This window comes from Osmia bicornis, chromosome 13, assembly GCF_907164935.1.
Source record: "Osmia bicornis bicornis chromosome 13, iOsmBic2.1, whole genome shotgun sequence".
NCBI classification, from domain to species: Eukaryota; Metazoa; Arthropoda; class Insecta; order Hymenoptera; family Megachilidae; genus Osmia; species Osmia bicornis.
The window spans coordinates 6,574,719-6,595,308 of NC_060228.1; the positions used below are offsets into that span (position 1 = coordinate 6,574,719).

At 40.2% G+C, this 20,590-nt stretch overlaps 1 protein-coding gene across 3 annotated transcripts in view; it reads right to left on the minus strand.

Moving 5' to 3' along the window:
• Positions 1-20,590, minus strand: part of LOC114872594 (plexin-A4) — a 239,909-nt gene that overhangs the window by 194,635 nt on the left and 24,684 nt on the right. The window contains exon 1 of one of the 3 annotated variants that reach the window (XM_029179937.2): positions 636-912. The exons of the other annotated variants lie outside the window; for them this stretch is intronic. The gene's annotated coding sequence lies outside the window, so the exon portion shown is untranslated. Of the gene's footprint in view, positions 1-635; positions 913-20,590 lie in introns of those variants that run through there. 3 annotated transcript variants of the gene reach the window in all.

Here is a 20,590-nt window from a genome sequence, read left to right on the forward strand (position 1 = left end):
ATAATTGACATTGAAGAAAAAAAAAATCGTAATCCATCAGCGTCTAGAAATTTGCTGAATAATATAAGAAGTATTTCGTTGGATCATCATAAATTTCCATTCGCCGCGCGAAATCAAAAGCTGAAGAGATTTCAAGGCGTGGTGGACAAACGAGAAATACACTCGCGCACAATGATAATACGCTTGAACATTCTTGTTGCCGGAGCAAACGGAAGCGCCACTTCACGACAAGGATAGAACGCCGTCCGAGAAGGTCACGTGAAGTTTGATCATTCGAAAATTAAATAAAATATCGATGCTTATTTCGAACGTTTCTTTTTCAGAGCACAGATGATAATCGTACGAGTTCGGAAGGTTTCTCCCTTGCCAGCCGTAAAACGAGTCACGCGTGTAATCGAAAGTATGTAATTTCGTGTAGCACCGTTTTTAAATCGCTCAGAGTAACGTATCGTTGCATGGCTCGTTTACGCCGCCCGAGAGAACGAGTTTATCAAATGTGCTCGTATAACTGCTATGAGATAGTGGAGAAAGAGAAATTTCCAAGGAAAAGCGTCACGAACAAAGGGGCAGAGGTATCGCGTCGAAAACTCGCCCTCGTTCCTTTTTTACTCCGTGAAATTGAGGTTATGTTTTACCTGTCACGCGTTCCTACTCTCCTCGATGAGCTTCGTCTCGCTCCGTGCAACCTCGACAGCCTTCACGGCGATGCGCTTGAACATTATCCTCTCTGACCGCAATTCGGAATTGTATTTTTCCCCTCGTATCACTAACACTATTTTCACACTGATCTTCCTAGTCACAAAATCGTATCGAACAGCTTTCCACTCATGTGATCACAGAACACGACACGCGCACGCGTCCTCCCTTTTGGAGCGACGATCATTCGGCGAACTGACCCAGACTGTGATTCAGCGCGCTGGAGAGAGCCATCCGGTCGACTCGAGAACGACCGAATAACGCCGAGCGAGCACGAACTTATACGACGCGGCACGGACTTGTACGAACACGTCCGATCAAGCATGCGCCAGTCGAACGCTTATCCGACACCACGCTGCCTTCGTGGTTCAGAGGGGTGTCGCGTGACCACGAAGTCGCGAAACACTATACTGTCTGGCACGAAGGCTATTGCCGTTATCTTTTTTCTTTCGTTGGGTGATCGTGAGATTTGCCATAGGTCCGATGCAACGGAGAAACTAGAACGCGATCGTACCTTCTCTCCTTTCCCGACCCCCACCCCCCACCCGTCTCTCTTTTCTTTATCAAAGATAGCAATGAACCTGAAGAAGAAACGAAATAATTCCGTAACCAGTGTACCGATGCAGCGTGACGAGTTTCACCGAAAGCGAGAGCAAGTAATTGCGATTTCCTCCCGACGCGACGCTCGTTCTCACGTATTTTTCATTCGTTCGCGAGAGAAAGCTCGAAGGCTTCGACGGTATGCATACCGTAGGCAGTGATCCGCCCGCGCTCTCCCATTCTCGTTTCAAGTCAGCGAGGATACAGGTAAACGCGCGCCACCGGAGAAGCGCGAGTCGATACATCCTGATCCAGCCACGTCGAGAGATCGGGCATACAACGAGCTGTAGAAAACGGAGCGACTCGTTCCAGGCCGCGAGTTGTTCTCCTTTGTAGATCGAGGTGTTACGCGATACGGACGTGTAATGCGATACATCCTTCAACACGAAGAAGCGTATACGAAGGCAGCCCTCCGCTGGACATCGAGCAACTTTGTCGGCTCGCTCGCGCGTGAAGAGAAGGAATATCGCTTTTCGTCGAGCTTTCCTTCCTACGCTTGTCTCGCTCTCTCTTCCTTCTTTCACCGGTCAGGGAACTAACTAGGGTTGTACCACTTCGAATAGTTAAAATCGGTAGCGCAATAAGGGGAGGGGGTATAGTCCACGTATTTGAAATTGAAATTTGAATCCGAATTTTAGTAACAACTGCCAATCGATTTATTTCACGATCGAACGCAACCCTCTTTTACATATCGGAACCATTAATTACCCTCTCGATACGAATACCGTTGAATTATCTGGGTAATTGACCGCGCAAAATGAATTGCATTTATTGGGCACGCGAACAAGGTATACCGTGATCATTACGAAACACTAGGAGTAGCAATTTTATTTATCTACGCTAAAAGTTCAAATAAATAAGATTTAAACATGGTGCATGTCTAAAGTATAGTTGTTGTTTGCGATTAGAGTGATAATCGATGGTGAATCGTGTAATTTCGCGTTTCCTCTCTCGCTCGTTTATCGCCAAGCATTTTCGTTTTTTAATACCAACGATCGTCCCCGTGCTGCTACGAGCATACTCCAAGTGTACCATTATCGTAACATCCGTTTCGGTCGTTGCGTCTGATAAGATAGGATAGGCGTGCGCCGCCTACATTCACCGGCTGAATGAAAGCTGGACCAGCTAGTTCGCTCTTTGATTTACCATACATCAATATTCTGATATACCAGTATATCCCTTCTTACTTCAAAACATCTGTACACAAATATCTTCCATATTGCACCAGTCCTTACAACTGTCATTTACTTTCAGTTTCCAAGCTTTAATTATTAGAGTGTCGAGAAAGTCAATTAATATTCCACACTAAAATAACTTAATTTACTTTGGATCTTGGGAGAATTCAAGGAGAACCTAGGGGGAGCCTAGAGAAAGTCTAGGAAAAGCTTAAGAAAAACTTAGATAGAACCTAGGAAGAGCTTAATTTAGGCTTCTCTAAAAAATTTAGAAAAAAGCAATGTGGAAGGAATAGAAACAAAATCCCTTCGAAAGAGCGCACGGTATAATTGTGCACGAGGAAAATGAGAAAGCTACTCGAAACAGGCATGGTCCGCATTCGCGAGGAAAGGTGCAAAAATGTCCCCTAGTGAACACAGTGGCGCGCCAAAAAGGCTCGTTTAAAGTGTCCAAGGAGCTTTATACGCGTTTCACGTGAGCCTACCTGTACAACGGATCAAAGGGACCTGGTGGAAGAGCGGAGGTTGGCCGACGAAAGAGAAAGGAGCGTAAAAGAGACAGAGAAAGAGACGGGTCGCTACAGGATAGGTAAGAGAGATACGGTCGTTGGCCGGTTCGGGCAAGGCTGCTGGCAAGGAGAACCAGGGCTGTACTTGCAAATAAAACAGACGGGTACTCTCCATCGACACCGGTGTAATAACGGAGTGGCTTTGTATAAAATGCGCACCGGTATACTTTCCTTGTTTTCCAACCGGTTTTCCATAAAAAGGCTTCTTTGATCACCCGTTCAAAATCCTCTTACGTGAAAACCGCGCACACACGTAAAAACATATTATAAATGTCGTAACACGTTTTCGATTAAGAAACGTATCAAACGCGTGATACCGGTAGCCACGTGTTACTATTGAAATTGTTCGCCAGACAAAAAACAGGTGAAACGAATAATCGTGTTAAATCGAGAATACATTTGAATGTTTCGCGGTAGCGAAAGGGGATACGAAATTAGAGCACGTTCGAACGGCATCGACGTAAGAAAGGAAAAAAAAAGATAGCAACGCGTATAATGATGATGAAAACTGTTCTACGCTTTCACGATAAGTGCTAGCCAGCATTAATCACGCCCATCACTCTTAAGTGGATCGAATCGATTTATTATCGAGGCTTGGAGATACTCTTCGCGATTTGTATGCACATGATCAGAGTTCAATCGGTCTATAACTTTCGATTCTAGTTGAAACGACACGAATTGTCTTTGAAGAATTCTGTTATAATCTATTTGAAAGAATTAAAATTCATTTTCCAAAGCACAAATAAATTTGACAAATTTCCAAATAAAATTTCCTCTACTCTATGAACATCTATGACCATAATCGATTAGAAATTAAAATTTTGTATGAGACGGTTGAAAAATTCCTGAATAAGAGAACGAAGAACGACGAAAACAATAGTAAGCTTCACGTAACAACGTGTTCTTGCGGATGTCGTTGGATTAAACGCGTTTCATTTAGCTGCAACAGGCGTCACGGATTACGAGGAACAGTGCGTGCAGTATCTTTCTAACGTAAAGAGCAATCTCCAGGCTGACAGACAGTATGGTAAAAGGTATTACAGCCCTGAGAACAACTCGCCGTTGCCGTTTCGCCATATAATTCCGAGACGCGGAATTCTCCTGGTTCGGTCCTTGCTACGCAAGTATCCAGGTACCGAAGTATCGGTACAAAGGAACTCCAAGGACAAAAGGATAGTTCGCGTTGTATCTTGACACGAGCCATATGGAATCCTCTCTTCAAGTCCGACTTTCAAGGAAATAAAATTCATCAAAAAGAAAAAGGAATCCAATAGCTGATAAGGAGAAATATTATTTATGAATTTCTCTAAAATCAGAAAAGAATTACCGGTAAGCTTTCCTTATTGAAAGCAAAACCTTTTAAAGAAGAGCAGACACGGACGAAGAGTACGAAATAAATCAATAAGCGTCCTTCTACTGTTTACCCCGTCCACGGGGGCTCAATTAATGGAATCATAACGTAGAGTAGAGGGTGTAGAAGTTCCGTTACAAAGATATCAGGCTGGAATTTAGCAAACAACAATTATCTCCGTTCAGTCGTCCGTAACTTTCTCGTTGTCACGGTGTTGTCCTCTGGCACCGGTAACCAATTCTCATATCACAGATGGTACACACCGGTTAAAACTTCGGCTACGCCCCCGCGCCTTCGTGTGAGAGAAGTTCATTCGAGTTTGACTTTCAACGATATCGTAGCCTAGCATTCGAAACTTAGACAAACGGTGGACCCGACCCAGAACGCGAACTAGTTTTCGAGTCAACTGACCTAGAAACATGTCGAAACAGGAGCATCGAAATACCGGCAGCCTCCGCGATAGCTTTTGTCCATCGACAGATGGAATTCAGTTAGCAAGATTGCTTCCACGTCTGACCGTTCGATTTCCTCCGCCGGAAATTGAGAAGAATTTTCGTGACGATAACGAGGTCGGGCCGGTTCCCTTTTGCCTAGGCCACGTTACCTTCGTGCCGGATGGTGCATCGTAAAAATTGGTATCCTTTACTCCGTAGCATTACCGTAAAAGGCTCGTCGTTCGCATTTATTAAAAAGAGCATCGTAGAAAATTATACGACCAGCTATGAAATACGAATTAGATGCGGACGGATCACGGGTAATGAAAGAAGTTCGCGAGACCTGAGAGAGAGAGAGAGAAAAAAAAAGGAAAATGAAATAAAGTCTGGAGAGGAGTCACCCGTTCCTAAAGATACCCCGTCTGGGAAGTTGAATAACTCGCATCTCGTTTTGAATTAATCCAATAATTTCAATCGATGCCATTACAATTACGGAGGACCTCGATTCGCTTTGGAAATTTATACCTTCTGGTCAGAATTTGTTAAATTAATATTAAATTCTGAGTAATCATAATTAGAAATTTATGGAGGCAAAAGAATAAAATTATAATAAACACCAGTGTGAATTTTTCTTTCAAATTACACAATAAATACCTTCCTATAAATAGAATTATTTTATTTTAGAATTTAATATCTACCCATACAGACTCCCGTAGCTAAAGGGTTAAGAATTTCATAAATGGAAAAAAAAGTAAAACAAAGCAATTATCGTGATGGTCATCGAGCGACAATCAATAGGATGATTCGAAACGAAATCATCGGCGCATGACGGAAAAAAGAAGAGAGACGGAATGAAGTCAAGAGGGCATCTGTTCGATATTCGTAGCGGAGTTAAATTAAAAATAATTACTGCACGCGGTGAAACGAAGCGATAACAATTCGATTACGATCCCAGAAACGATGCTGGGGGTTCCATACAGCGGACCTTTGCATCACGAATTTCCGTTATCAAAATCTTTCATCTAGATCCGCGAGCTCTCGACCTACCGACGTTGATTTCATCTTTACACCCTTCGAGCATTCCGTTCCTGCGATTTAACCCCCGATAAATCCGCCTTGTTATAAACTCGATCGGGCCGATCCGACGGAGGGGAAAATAAAAATTTCAATGTTAAAGAAACGAAAGAGTAAAAGTGTAATCCCCCCTCGGTTTCAACGCCGGGAATAATAACCCGAACGAGCGTGCGTGTTCTCCGCTTCGAACGCGTGATTTATAAAATGTCCGCTCGAGAGGATTTGCGCGAAGGATAGAAGAATCGTCGATGCAGCGGCTTATAAATTTTAATGAACATTTTCATTATCATTTCGACTGAATAAAAATGTTGTATTTGTAATATTTAAGAAATAAATCGTTTTTCAAATATGACCGTGTGAAACATTGAATAAATCCTTCCGGTTTTTCGAATCTGTTCGAACAATCGAATCTCTGCAAGATATCGCTCGAATAACTGAACACAGTTGCTGAAATTGAATTTCACTCGTCTCAAATTTCGAGTGGACCCGATCGTTTCAAACGCTTGAAGGATCGTAGGGAACGCAAACATCGAGGGACCACGGTGAAATCAGCAAAAGCGGATCTAAAAGAGAACGTTGCTTTACGTTCCGATTAACGATACCATAAAAGCTAGCCGGTAAAAATGTCGATGCGACACGCCCAACGAAAATTTCCCTCGCGCTGAAATGAAAGCGGATCTCCATCTGCTCGAATCGTAACAATTCGACGGGAATATCTGTTTTTACCTTCCCTTATTGCGTCTGTATGAATCTTTTATCCGAAATAAACACGTTTATAATTTCGAAATTCACCTGTTTTTTTATCGTTTTACCTCCATAATCTATCCTTGTCAAATCTTTTATTCATGTAGAATATAAATATTTGAAAAATCGAACAAAATTTTTAACATTGAGAAATTATCAGGTGTTTCACATCAACCTACTCTGGCACGTAACATTGTAATTTCGTTCGTGATAATGTTAATACAACCCTGCAATAAAATTGATTTACCTCCCAGCTGGGCTGATACATTCATAATAACAATGCTCCAAGTAGCTATGTTATGGATGCTGTTAATGTTGTTATTACCCGAGGTCATTAACCCACATTTTCCCTTTATTATCACTATCTATGTAACAAGCTACGTAGACAGAAAATAAATAAAGAGTAAAATTGCTTAAAATTTAAGAATGAATTTCTTTAAATTTATTATTTCTTCATCAGAATTCAATAATTGTACTCGCTCTTGATAATTGTAGCTTGAAAAAAATCTGAAGGAATTCTAAAAATTTATAAGAATATCTCGACTATAGATTGCTATATGAAACACGTCGATACTCGAAGGGTTATAGGAAACGAACGATCGCCGTCTATACGGCACGATGCGTGTGACGATTACAAAAGCGATCGCGTTATATGCACAGCACGTTCTTCGCGAGAAATTGTTTCTGCGAGAAAAGAAACGCGACACTGTTACATGGATCGCAGAAATTGTTAATAGACCACGCCTGGAACGTCGAACGATATTTCTGTCGTTCCTTCCAGGTATGAATCGTGATGTAAGTGAAGTAATAACGATTTCAAACTTACTTTCTATATATATATCCTTGTGTCTTAAAATAAACCTGATACTTTAATAATAAACCAGCATAAGTGTAAGAATGAAATAAAAGGGGTGAATCTATATAAAACTTCATGTTTGTAACAAATCAGTGTTGAAGAACTCTTTTACCTAATTATCAGTGAATTATTATCAGAATAACCCCAGTTATCTGCACGTCTGCCCTCCAATATCTTTCACATAAATGGAATTTTACTGTAAGAATACGATTTTGTATTTTATAAAAAAATATGAAGCTGATATACAATAAAATATATAAGTAAACTTTCTAATAACAAATGCAAATCATCTATTAGATAGTTACTGAACATTGATCAGTCGAATGACAACTCCTCTTTCCCAATAAACAGTGTAAAAACATTTCTATGCCAGAGTGTATACAATCTAAGCAGAGAAAGGCATTGTTTTGAGAAATCAGTAAAAACTTTTACTTTCACCGCATGAATCAGAGTTTTAACAGAAACCTTTGGCCTGTCGCCAAGACCAGTGGTCGGTCTTGCGCTAGTAGTGCAAGTAGTACGGATATTATTGTCTCTGAACGATTCCACGGCCTTCGTGTGCTCGATACAAGAAAAACATGCTCTTTAAGAGGAGCATCGTAAGCTAACGTTGTTCTATCTTCAACTTCCTATACCCTTTTGATCACCTTCAGAAGAATGAGCAAAGGTGCCAAATGTTTAGGCTCCTATGGTATTTTAAGAGTCAACTGGTGATAAATATTAAATTACTGTAGATCAGCATCCTGAGAGACTTGGAGAACAGAAGTTTACTTCCATGTGTATGTGTAGGGAAAAAGAAATTTTCCAAAGATGGTAAATTTTTGAGAATCTACGTGAGTTTAGGTAAATTTTCAACTGGAAGTTATGGCATAATTTCAGTGACTGTCCCACTAAAAAATCATGCAAATTCCAAATTTCGTCCTCGAAATGAAACTTTCGTATGTATTAAAATTGACTTGAATCTCTAAGTACACGTTTATCCTCATCCCCATCCCTATTTACCACCTCACCCAAGAAAAACAACTCGCAAAAGCCTCGCACCTAAGGTGCGAACCAGTAGAGCAACGAAGTGGCTGAATTTCCGCAAGCTCGTTAACGTTCGACCATTCAGAATAATTACTTAGGCGAGTTTCTGTAGCGAGGTATTCGCTGACAAACCTCTTTTATTTCATTCAAAGAGCGCGCGTTTTCAGAGCACGCGGTTTCGTTGAACTCGCGACAGACAGCTCGTAAAACGATTCTAGAAATCGGTCGTGGTTGGATGTAAAAAGAATAAAAAAGAAGAAGAAGGAATGTCAGAGCAACGGCATGATTTATTTCGAGGAGAACCGGTGAAGAGAAGTGACGAGGGAACCGCGACCTGTAATTATCTGCTTGTGTAGCCAGGAATGAATTACGCTCGCGCGTAAAAAGACATAATTATGGTGGATGAGTTTCGGTGGTGCTACGGGGTGTCGAGCCTCTCGGTTTATTTCCACTGATCGGATATGGTAGGAAGGTTTTCCAGATGCTGGGACAAACCGTGGATGTCCCAGAACCGTTTCGTGGATGTACATTTCCGAGAAGAAGAGAAGAAGAAGAAGAAATGGCACGGCACGGTCACGTTTCGACACCGAAATAGAAGTTCGCGTGTCCCTTAAAAACTCATATCGATCTTCCTTAGCGAGCTACTACTGGGATTTAAAGTTCGCCGACGGTCTCGCGGTCGAGACATTCGTTTCGTTCGATAAATTATTCCAGCCGGTACGCCGGCCATCGGGAAATTTCGAGCCGGCCACTTTAAGTGGAAAACCATTCGATTGGGGAAACAATAAATTCCGATACAGACCCGACTCGATCGATGTAATTCTCTCTTCTTAAATATCAAATTTTATATCGATGGACTGATGCTATGGGTTCCATATGAATTTCTTTGATTGAATTTAATTTTAATCAGCTGAGCTTATCAAACCTTAAACAACACAGCCAACCTTCCACGAAATTTTATTATTTTACCAATAGTGAAAATTTTTAGTTCAAAAACTTCAGTACCTAGACGCTAAAAAATGTAAATATTTCTGTATGAAACTGCAAATGTTTGAAATAACATTTGATCGGAGGGAAAGTTTACAGAAAACACAAAGGCAGAGGAGATGAAAAGAAAGAAAAAGGTGAAACTCGCGGGCGTTTAACTAAATCGACGTACCATTGAAGCGCAACATTTAGTTCGCCAGGTAAATTTAGTTAGCCAGGTAAATTCAGGGAGGCGGAGAGATTGGAAAAGTTCGGAAAAGCCAGCTGTTTGGAAAACGACGGCCGAGGAGGGAAGGTGGTTTTACCTTTTATGTCCACACGGCGGCAGTTTGCCTCGCGTGTCCCTCGCACCGCGTACGACAATGAGGAATCAATAGTCGCGACGGAAACGCCCTGTACCGTACGTTCGTTTCCCCTGTTTACCCGTAATTCGCGTCTACTCGCCGAGACACCATTGACAGATTCCTATCTTGCTTCCGGAATGATAATTTCCTGTAACGAAGAAGACAAATTCTAGCAATTTTTCACTGCCCCTTTTCGCCTTAAAAATCGAGAAAAAAGAGAAACGAATTGCCTGAAAGTAGTGAAAGTAGGTCAAAAACTGTAGGATAAAATCGTACTGTGTCAGAATTAAAATTAATATTAACACGAGAAATTTGAACATCATACTAACTACGGAAACAATTAATTTTCAATTATCTTATAATTGGAACTATGAAAGATCGCGTAGGTCGTTGAGAATTTATTCGATCGGAATCTTTCACAGAGGAATAAAATACAGAAAGGCATTCGAAATCGAAGGAATAACGAAGAAGGATCTCTGTATCCCATAAAAGAGGATCATTCGTCGAACCACCATGCACGGCACGATTACTTGCTACTAAAATCCATTCAATCCTTCTTATCCGTGTCTCGAATACTTTCGATGAAGGATTCGTTTTCCGTGCTACGATTTCCTTTCTACAGAATAAATCGATCAGCGAATTTTCGCGCTGCTTCGAATAAGTCAATCAATTTTGGAAGAAATGTTTGAGAAACCGAATGTCCAATCTCTTTTCAAAAAATTACTAATTCCCACTGTAAAATATTTAATTTTCTAAACTTTAGATATTATTTTTCCAATTTTAAGCGAAACATTCTTGCATACATTCCATAGGCCTGGGATCACCATTGACCATTTGTCTTTGGAAGCCTAAAAGCACTGTCTCACGTTTATCGCAATGTGTCCACGTGCTAATTGTCCGTGGAAACGGGACGTTAACCTTTCTCGTGCCTATGAATATTAAATTATCGTGACGTTTAATCGCGCAACGGGCAAAGAGAGCGAAAGAAAGAGGCGAGAACGAAGGCAAGAGGAAAGAAAGGAGAGGATAAAAGAGAACGGCGCCGTGCGAGTCTATCGGCTGGTGTCCGGCTAAACTGTCCCCGACAAAGACGAAAGAGGGAAAAGGAAGAAGGAAAATGAACGGATTCAATTCAAATGGCACGTACTCCTCGTAACTTTACGTATTGAAAATGTACCTATGTACCCAGTCAATTTTTAACAAGTCTGTATAACCGATTCTCAAGAGAAACGACCAGATAAGATCGGCTTCTCGCCGATCGAACAACCGGCGTCTTAATAAAAGCGTGGATAAAAAGGTGGTGAAAAAGAAAGCCGTCTGATAGATGGCTACTGTTGGATAACGGTTATCGACATCGATACCAAAGAGCAAATCGATGATCGTGAAGTTCGTCTAGGAAGAAGGAAATGATCGTGATAGTACAATATAAAGTTGCACCTCTATAGAGAAGCCTTCGGGCGATCAATACATATTGTCAATATTATTGAACGACTGAGGAAATAGACTGACGCTTTGTCATTGTTTAAAACATTGATGAAGTGGTTTGTTAGTATTGAAGAAATTTCTCTTACGATTAATAAATATTAATGAATTTAACCATAATAAAAACTTAACAGACAGTTACAGTAAAGATAAAAATAAAAAAAATTTAACACAATTTATAATGAATATTTTTATTAACCTATGACTGTGCAATTTTGGATTCTATGGTATCAAAAGCTTAATTAACAGGTATTAATTAATATATTTTAATTAGAAAAGGAGGCAACCACTGTATTACTAGAGATACTAATTAAATGCAAACATATAAAGAGGGAGAGACCCACTGTAGATAATTCTATTTACCAAGCAAATTATCTTGACCAAGGTTTTATTACTCATAACTGTCTCCTCTAATTACATGATGATAATTGGTTAAAAAAAAAAACAAATTACTCTCCTGATTCCGTTTTATCAGACACACTATTTTGTCTGTGTATATTAATAGTTAATTGTACATATATAGGAGGATAAAACAAGGGTATCTTATTGTAGTGTTACTTATAGCCAAGATTCTAGTAAAGCACGATGTGTTTACAGAAATAGAGGCCTGCCTGAACCATGCAGCGGAAAGTTTGAACACATGAATAAAACTGTCGTGGTTGGCAAAGGTTAAAGACACAGAAACAGCCTCGACTATAATCGATATCGAGCACACTGAATGCAAACAGCAACGAGAACTTTGAATTTCATTCATGCTGCTTTTTGTCAATGAAATCACGCCCTGGGTCAACTATGTTCCATTTTAAGAATGCGCACTATGAGAACGAAATTGCATTCTTTATAAATGATAAGAATCAATAAAGAATTTGTGCTATGTGGAAAATTTTTAACACTTTTATTCCTTATTTTAGAGCAATCACATTCCATATCCATAAACAAGCTATCATGATTATACTTCAATGAAAAAGTAAATGATAAAAATGTGAAACATGTGATGTATGTATTATAGGAAGTGAAATTAGCAAAAGTATGAATGAAGCCCATTAAGAATGAATATGAAATATAAGTCTAATCAGGAAGTGAATGGAATCTAGTGACTGCAAATGAAGAAAAGTACGAGTGTGTTATTGGTAACGCGAAAAATAAACACAGAGTCGTATTATGAAAGTTGAGAAATGGAAAACACATGACAAGATTTCATTTAACTAAAATGGATAGAGTAAAATATGGGTCAAATTTCTCCTTCTATCTCTTTCTTTCAAAATAACATTTCTTTGAAACTGAGATATTCTGATAGCTGTTATAAACGTTACAAAATATTATTCCATATTATTAATTCAATGATATTTAAATAAATATCACAGAGAAAGGTGGGATTTATTATTAAACCATTGAAATACAAGTAAACCACACGAATGGACGTAGTTGATCTAATGAAACGAAATATGAAATACAGCTAGCTACCGCAAAGGGTTAAAATAAAGTATAACATTGTTCGTGGACGAAAATCCTATCTCCCTTTTAACCAATAATTGGTCGGATAATTTGATTTAATAACCGCTTTCAGGAAGCGGCTGGAATGTTATAAAATGCCACCCTTAAAAGCGAAATGGAGCGTTAAAACCTTTTATCGATTTCGACATTTTCGCATACTAATGGCGTACATAAAAGACGCGATTTCATACATCATTCCGGTGCACGTCAGTCGACGGGCATGTTGCATAGAATCGAGCGCAATGAAAGCGTCAATCAAGCCTTGATAATCTTTCTATTCTTCCTTTCCTCTGCTCCTTTCTTCCTTATTCCCCTCTCGTCTCAATCGAAATCTACTATTAACATGGAATAAACCGACTATTGTCGAAGACTTTAACACCGTGCCATTATTCTGAAGGTATTTGGAAAAAACTGCATAATAGATGCATTTCTGTAAAATGCAACACAATTTCAAAAGGAGGGTTGCATTTCAAAGGCTATGAAATACGCAGCTTTTTAGGGTGAAGATTATTTCAAAATAAGAGGTATGGAATGAAAATTTTTACAATACAATTAGAGAAAAAAATTATTTCATTTGAATTAGATAACGAAAGGGTACAAATTATCGCTAAGGTTAAGAATAATATTAGTTAAATTCTCAATAAATGTTAAAAGAGAAGATCCATAAGAGGATCTTCAAAGATGAAGAAAAATGAATAGGGGAGTTCTTTGGTAATTTCGACCTGATTTGTGACAGCTGCATCATGTTCCAAATAAAGGCCGTCGAGGAAGGAAAGGGAGGAGAGTCGCAGAGAAGAGAACGAGAAAAATGGCTAAAAGGAAAGCAGAAAAGAGACTCAAACAGCTGTAGGAATGAAGTTGTCGTTGACGAAACAAAAAACCTGGGTCGGATGTAAAAAACGAGGTAATGTGTCCCGCTTATAGCATGTCGACAAAGGAAGTAATAAATGACAATGGCAGAGAGTAATTGACTTTGAAAAATTAATTGAATGTAATAAAATGTACTTTCGTTGGAATCCATTTAAATTTATCAAATCTTTGAAAGATTTTATGTAAAATATGGTTGAGATGCATTAACATTTTGCAGCATAATGAAAATTTCGTGGTGTAATTCATCATATGTTAACATGTGTCCTAGTATGCATTTCTACATTACGCATAAGTGCATTCTGCAACATGATGTACTAATATATTTTATGAAGTGATTCGCTATGTTATTTGACGTATGTTGGCACGTGCTTTACGTGGTTTTCTTCATGTGGTTACACATGTGCATGCGGGTTTATTAACATGTTTTATGGCGTGGTTTCTGTACGTTTGCAAATGTGGTTTTTAAGTGTTTTCAGTACGCATATGAGAATTTGTTAAGGTCCTTTAATATGTTTTATGGTGTGGTTTCTACTGTGCTTCTACTGTGGTAAAATATTTTCTTGAATGTTTTCCTTTGAATATAATTGAATATTTCTAGTTACATAATTTAAAAAAAAAATTCCTAATATGTGGAATTCAAACGTCACCCAAATATGGATGACATGGTAGTCATAGTCAATACATTAAAAATTGTTGAATTAAAAGTACGCACATTGCTTTGGTTTACCTTGTTAATTTATGACCTTTTTTAATCAACCAGGTCTAATAATGAGGTAACTAACTGAACGAGGATTCGGCTGGTTCGACTACGAGCGCCCCGTACGATAATTACTCGACACGTAGGATCGTCGAGTGTGCTTAACAATCTCTATGATTGGAATATCTAATGTTCAGCCGTTAATTAACGGCGTTCCAGTTTTCGAGCGTTAGATCTCACTCGGAAAAGCTGCGTTACCGTCTGATTTTATCGCGCGCACGTACCCAAAGAAGCAAAATGTTCTTTCGCGTAATTAAAATTTGCTTTCTCGACGAAATCGTTGACCGTTTCGAGTCGAATATCCGATTGAAATTACAGGTACAAGCGGCTGTATAGCCCCATAATAAAAATAGCGAGTTAACGCGATACGCGTTTATACGAATTTAATATACGTGAACGTTAAACGTGAAACGAGAATGTATATCATTAAAACGTGCGTAGGGGGCAGATAAAGCGGTGAAAATTAAAAATCGAATTCCTATGCGGGAATTCGTATTTAATTCGCGGTAAATAAAAGACCGTCATGTCCCGAAGCAGTAAAGCAATTAAATAAAATGTCGATTTTCTGGCCGGAGGATAAGCGTAACTCGCTTTGACCGTGAAAAACTACGAAAAACCACCATGAATACATATTCGTTCCATGGTTCATAATTTTACCTCTGAATGTTATAAATTACGAATTGCGCGCGAATCAGCCCGCGAATAACGCGATCGTTTCGACGTTGCTTTACTTGGTTGCAGAGGAAGGGAAAAACGTTCGCGAAAAAAAAAAATTCGCTTTTCGCGCTCGTTCACGCGTGTTTTACGGTCAGAAGATTTATTGAAACGACGATCGGTTAATTTATTTTTCTTGGCTCGACGATATAGATCGAGCGAAAGCTTGAAAGTCCACTGAACCTATCATCCGCTTTCGTTCCGTCTGATACTCGACCTACCTGAGAGAAATTAATTAAGTACATCGTCAGAAATGCAATTCACGAAATAATCCCTCAGAATCGAGTCGCATTATCCGGGGACATACAATTGAGAACGTACAATCTAGCTCAGACAGGCTTAATTAATTCTAATTACCACGCGCAGTCCTTTGATTAGATTGAAACATGATTTACTTATATTTGCAGTTATTAATAGGATTTGTCTGAGCAAAAGTTTGGATGCTGCGCATTATTAATTATTCACAGAGCAATAAGAAATTTCATTAAGAAAAAATTAAATAGTGTCAACGATTTCGAAGATTTCATAACACATATTTGGTACCCAATTTGACCCTACTTTTCCATACGAAAGAGTGCACAGATTACTCATCCGATTCCGTGGCTTCTACCGTGCTCATTAACTAAACAGAATGATTAGAATCGCAAACGCAATGTATTACGTGTCAACGGCAGACGTAACGCGAGCCTTCTCGTTAAGCAAACCCGTCGCGCCCAACGGTGGACGGTGTTGATTGAATTCGTTAATTTTGCAAGGCGACACCGCCGGGCCTGTTGCGAATTTCGGCGAGCGTCGCGTTTATTGTCAGCAACGACACAGGCTCGTTCTCCCCGGTCTCGGTGTTACGCTGAAAACGAGGCTTAACGTGCGCCGAGGGATCGAACCCTTGCCAACACGGCCTGAAGGGGTTTCCAACCCCTTTTCATACGCGTAGATAGCGGTGACCCCCCGTGAGCGAGTATGTACTCCCGGCAAACTTCACCTGAATCATCCAATTCAGCTGGGCTCTTCAAGAAGAGATTAACGCGCCACCTCGCGGCATCCGAACAAAGAAAAAGGAGCGCATCCGAGCTGAAGAAGCCAGCAAATCCAGATCCCGCTTCGTAATTGCTCCATTCAACGATAGGACGTTTCAAAGCGACGTCTGCCGCGATCGCTGCTGGCCTCGCGTCGTTCAACTAAATGTCTCGGATGAAGATATCGTTGAACCTGACTTTTCAATTCATAGATCGACGATGGAGACGTCGTCTGGGTGGTCAACTTTATCCGAGTTGCTCGAGACGTGCGTTGAGTGGAGAATCTTGTAGATCGTAGATCTTGGATTAACTTTTTAATTAATCTGTACGAGGTGATTAACCCTTTCAATGCTAAATGATTCTTTACCCGCTAACAAGCCTATTACCTCGCATGACTTTACTTCAAATATAAGTAATGTAATGTAATTTACAAAATTCCTTTCTTCCAATTATAAATTGCTACACAGTGAACATTTTTCAATTGAAGTGTACCATAGTAAAGGGGTTAATAATTTTTACGACGAAAGGAAATAACAATTTAACTCAGTCATCGACTTTTCAAGGTGTCTCGTTAAGACAGTCCTCTTACCTGTACATTTTTTTTTCTCCTCCATCGCACTCGACATAATTTAACAACATGTCGTGGCTCGCTCAAGGGATAAAGAGGTAAATATCGTGACAGCGGTGTCTGGTTAAACTCGCAACCCGATTTTATGACATTCACCATTCATTATGCTAATGGCCGGAGCTTAGATAATGAAGAGCCACTGCGAATATAGTGGCTGGCAGAGAAGCGTATAAGGGACGTTGAAGGCAGCTTAAAAACAACCTTACGACTTTCGCGTGCGAACTATCGCGATATTTATGTGTCATTGTCGGCTCTTTACGACTCTACTGTCCCGTGTGTGTCTACGTTCAGCTCGGTTGTACGATAAAATCGTAAGACCATCGAACTAACCCTCGAATTGAACGCGTGCACACGTTTATACAATCATTCCTACCGCTTCGAAAAACATTCCCCATTAAATTATTCACGTCCACAGTCAATTACTTTTCGTTTATTTAATATTTAATCAACGACTGTGAGTATCTCGTCGGTTATGAATTCACTTATGTTGCGATGAAGGAGAAGATAAATTTCTTTATAATTTATTATCTCTATCAATCGTTAGTAGTAGCAAAAATTAAATAAAGCCTAAGACACAACCCTTTGGCAATGGGTGTCTAGGATTAATTTTAGAAATTAATTAGAAAGCGTTCTAACCATGGATTTTCTTAATGAGCGATCACCTAATAAATCGGCAAGGTTCGTTAATTTTCCCCCTGTCCCGTTTACACGCGGGACGAGCACGCATTGTCGTGGGCCGATGGCAGACCTTTTTTGCAGAGATGGAAGCAGTTGTCCTGAACGATCGAGCCGCATGAATGAGGTGCACGTAAGCGAGGGGGTGGAGGGAGTGGCGTGTGTACATGTGTCATTTGCAAGCTGCCGCCACGTGCTGTACAGGGCGCTTTCCTCGAAAAATAAACGAAACGAACAGACGCGACGTCCGGCTCAGCTCCGTTCTACGCGACGCCGAGCCGTGTCACGGATTGACGCGCCGTTTACATCGTTCCAATTGCTCGTGTTATACCCGTAGAAAAAGCCGTGTGGAACACCGTACGACCCGAGAACTGCTTGTCCACGTGCACGCACGTGAAAACGAGATCCGCTCGCTCGACAACGTGTAAAACCAGCCCGACACGTGAACCCGGATTAAGAAGGTTTCAACAGGGTTTATCTTGTGATAAATTAGAAAATATATAGGAATTAGGGGGTAGAAGTGATCCTACCGAAATTCGGGGGCTGTTTGTAGAATTAAATTGAAATTTAATCCCGAGGGTTAAAGAAAACTTTGCAATTTTTAATTAGAAATTTATTAGACGTCGAAAAAAAAATTACCAACTACGAATGCGTTAATTGAAGAGCATGTTTCTGAAACGCGTGAGGCATACCTTAGAAAACAGATGCAGCACGTGCGTGACAAAGTTTCATAACGAAAATCATGTAAAGTAAGATTTACAGTGGAATCGGATATTGCGTGTAGATTATACCGATCATAAAAAGATTTTAATCGATTGTAATTAAATTAAATTGAATTCTAATCGATATTACACAGAGCTGATGATAATTTCCTACGTATTTAAAACTGATCAATGATCATTGAATCTTCGCTTAATTCAAATAAATAGTAGAACATCGGTGTGCTCGTTTTATTTCGGTGCATCCCGGCCGACCAGTTTCCACAGTCAATTAAATTCATAAGCTGGGGCAGAGTCAATTTAATTGTGAATCTTGTCGGATAATAATAAAAAGGAAGATGAACAATCGGATATACGTTGGCCGAGCGGATGAAGACGATAAAAGTAACACATGTCGACGAATGTGAACCGGGATTAAGGACGAGGTAAGACAGCCTTCCATTGCCATGCGGAGAAATAAAAAGGGATACAGGACTCGAAATCTCGCGGACAAAAGCGGACGACAAGTCGTAAAAGGCCTCCGAGGGGGATTTTACAACAGTGTCTAACGATCGCAATCCTCGCGTTTACTGCAGCCAATTTTTTCCAAGACTAATCGCGACAGATTTCAATAGTCAACCGTTTGATCCCATTAGACACGGTTTCAAATCCGACGTTGATGACACCAAAGCAGCTGACGCTTATTTCATTTTGATGAGTTCAAAAAAGGATTCTCATATACTTTGGAATTTCTAAACAAGACCGCACAGGATTATGCCCACGCGTTATGATACATCCTGTATATTTGTTAGCAACAAAGAAGCAACGTTAGAAAGTAACGAAGCTGCAATTACAAGGCAGGCGGCGTCTTCGGGATGATCGAAATCGGTCATTACAGGTGGAAGGTTACAACCGGGGGCGAAATTAGCCGAGAGATAGGCGTTTCCCCGAAGCAACTGGCCGCAAATAAATGCGGTGCGTTAATCTTTAGGTATAAAAGAAAGGAAGAGAATGCAAGGAGGTCGAGTGTGGATTTCTCGGTCGGGAGCAAGCTTCGTCGAGTGGTGGTCGCTCTTTAGCGAAGGGGATGCGAAGAATAAGAAAAAGGTCGGGGGTGGAGAAAGCAAGGAAACGGAACGCACGATGTCATCAGGAAACAGCCTAAGGGGTAAGAAATTTTTCAGAGAGACGCCCAGTTTCCACGAACCAACATCCATCCCGACTCCCTCGCGGCCACAAATGAAATCCAAACAGATCAAAAGGTCTCGGTACACGGAGAGCAATGTTACGGGAGCAACTTTGAAACTATGAGTAACTCGGTGTGCTTGGATACAAGTTTCAAGTAAAATCTATGATGAAATACAGCCGGCTTTCCCTTCGCGTTGCTTCCGTTTTCCCCATTTCGGCCGAGGACTACCTTTCAACGTGCTACCTCGTATCTTATTCTCCGCACAGTAGATCACCGTTCCCGGAGATTTTCTATCTGTACGGCAGAGGCAAAGAGTAAAGTTGAACGAATGTCTCGTTTCTTTTTTTCTTGTTCTTATTCTTCTTACTCCGGATCGTGTCGTAGAGGGATTTCACGTTACATGGAAAATGTATCTTAACGAGAATTTTTGGAGATGGGCCAAGTCTCTTAGCTTTATTAACAAGTAAGAGTCAAGTATTTGGGATTTTTAAATATTAGAATTTTTAAAGCTCGGAGTTTTAAAATGTAGGAACTTGGAAATTTAAGATTTTCAGAATTTCAGAATCTGGGAATTTGAGAATTTTAGAAGCTCAAAAATTAAAAAATAAAACACAAAGGCTTTAATGAATCGAATATATCTTGTCTAATCATTGGAGCTATGAAGCACATCCGACCATGGCCACATGTAAAATTAATCTCGATGATTTTTCTTTCATCCAGAACCAGGCATCTCGATCGAAAGATACCACATCGCCGACCCACGCCCATTTTTTCCTCTGGAAATCGAGATACGATGGACAAAGCGACGTTTCACAAGATCATCTCTCCCTTTCCTCTGATATTTTCTCTCACGTCCGGAGATACGCATTACCGCCATCGGCGATCATCGATGACGATGATTATATTCCTATCTATCGGTTCGTGAACCTGACGAAAGGGAGTCGATGAACTTTTGGAAGAGATTCTCTTCTTTTTATTTGAAAATCATCGAGCGAAAGGGAAGAGCAGACTCTCAATTATAAAGTAATTGAAGGCTTCGATGGAATCGAGTTAATACATGAAAGGAGACAAACACGCGAACTATTACGTCGTTTTCTATGCCGCGATGAATTATACGCTGTTCGAAGTAGCTCGTAATCTCGTGCACCATTAACTTTCAACTTTCTGCCCCCAAAAACCTTGCGGTGAAACGAGGAAGAAAGTGGAAACAT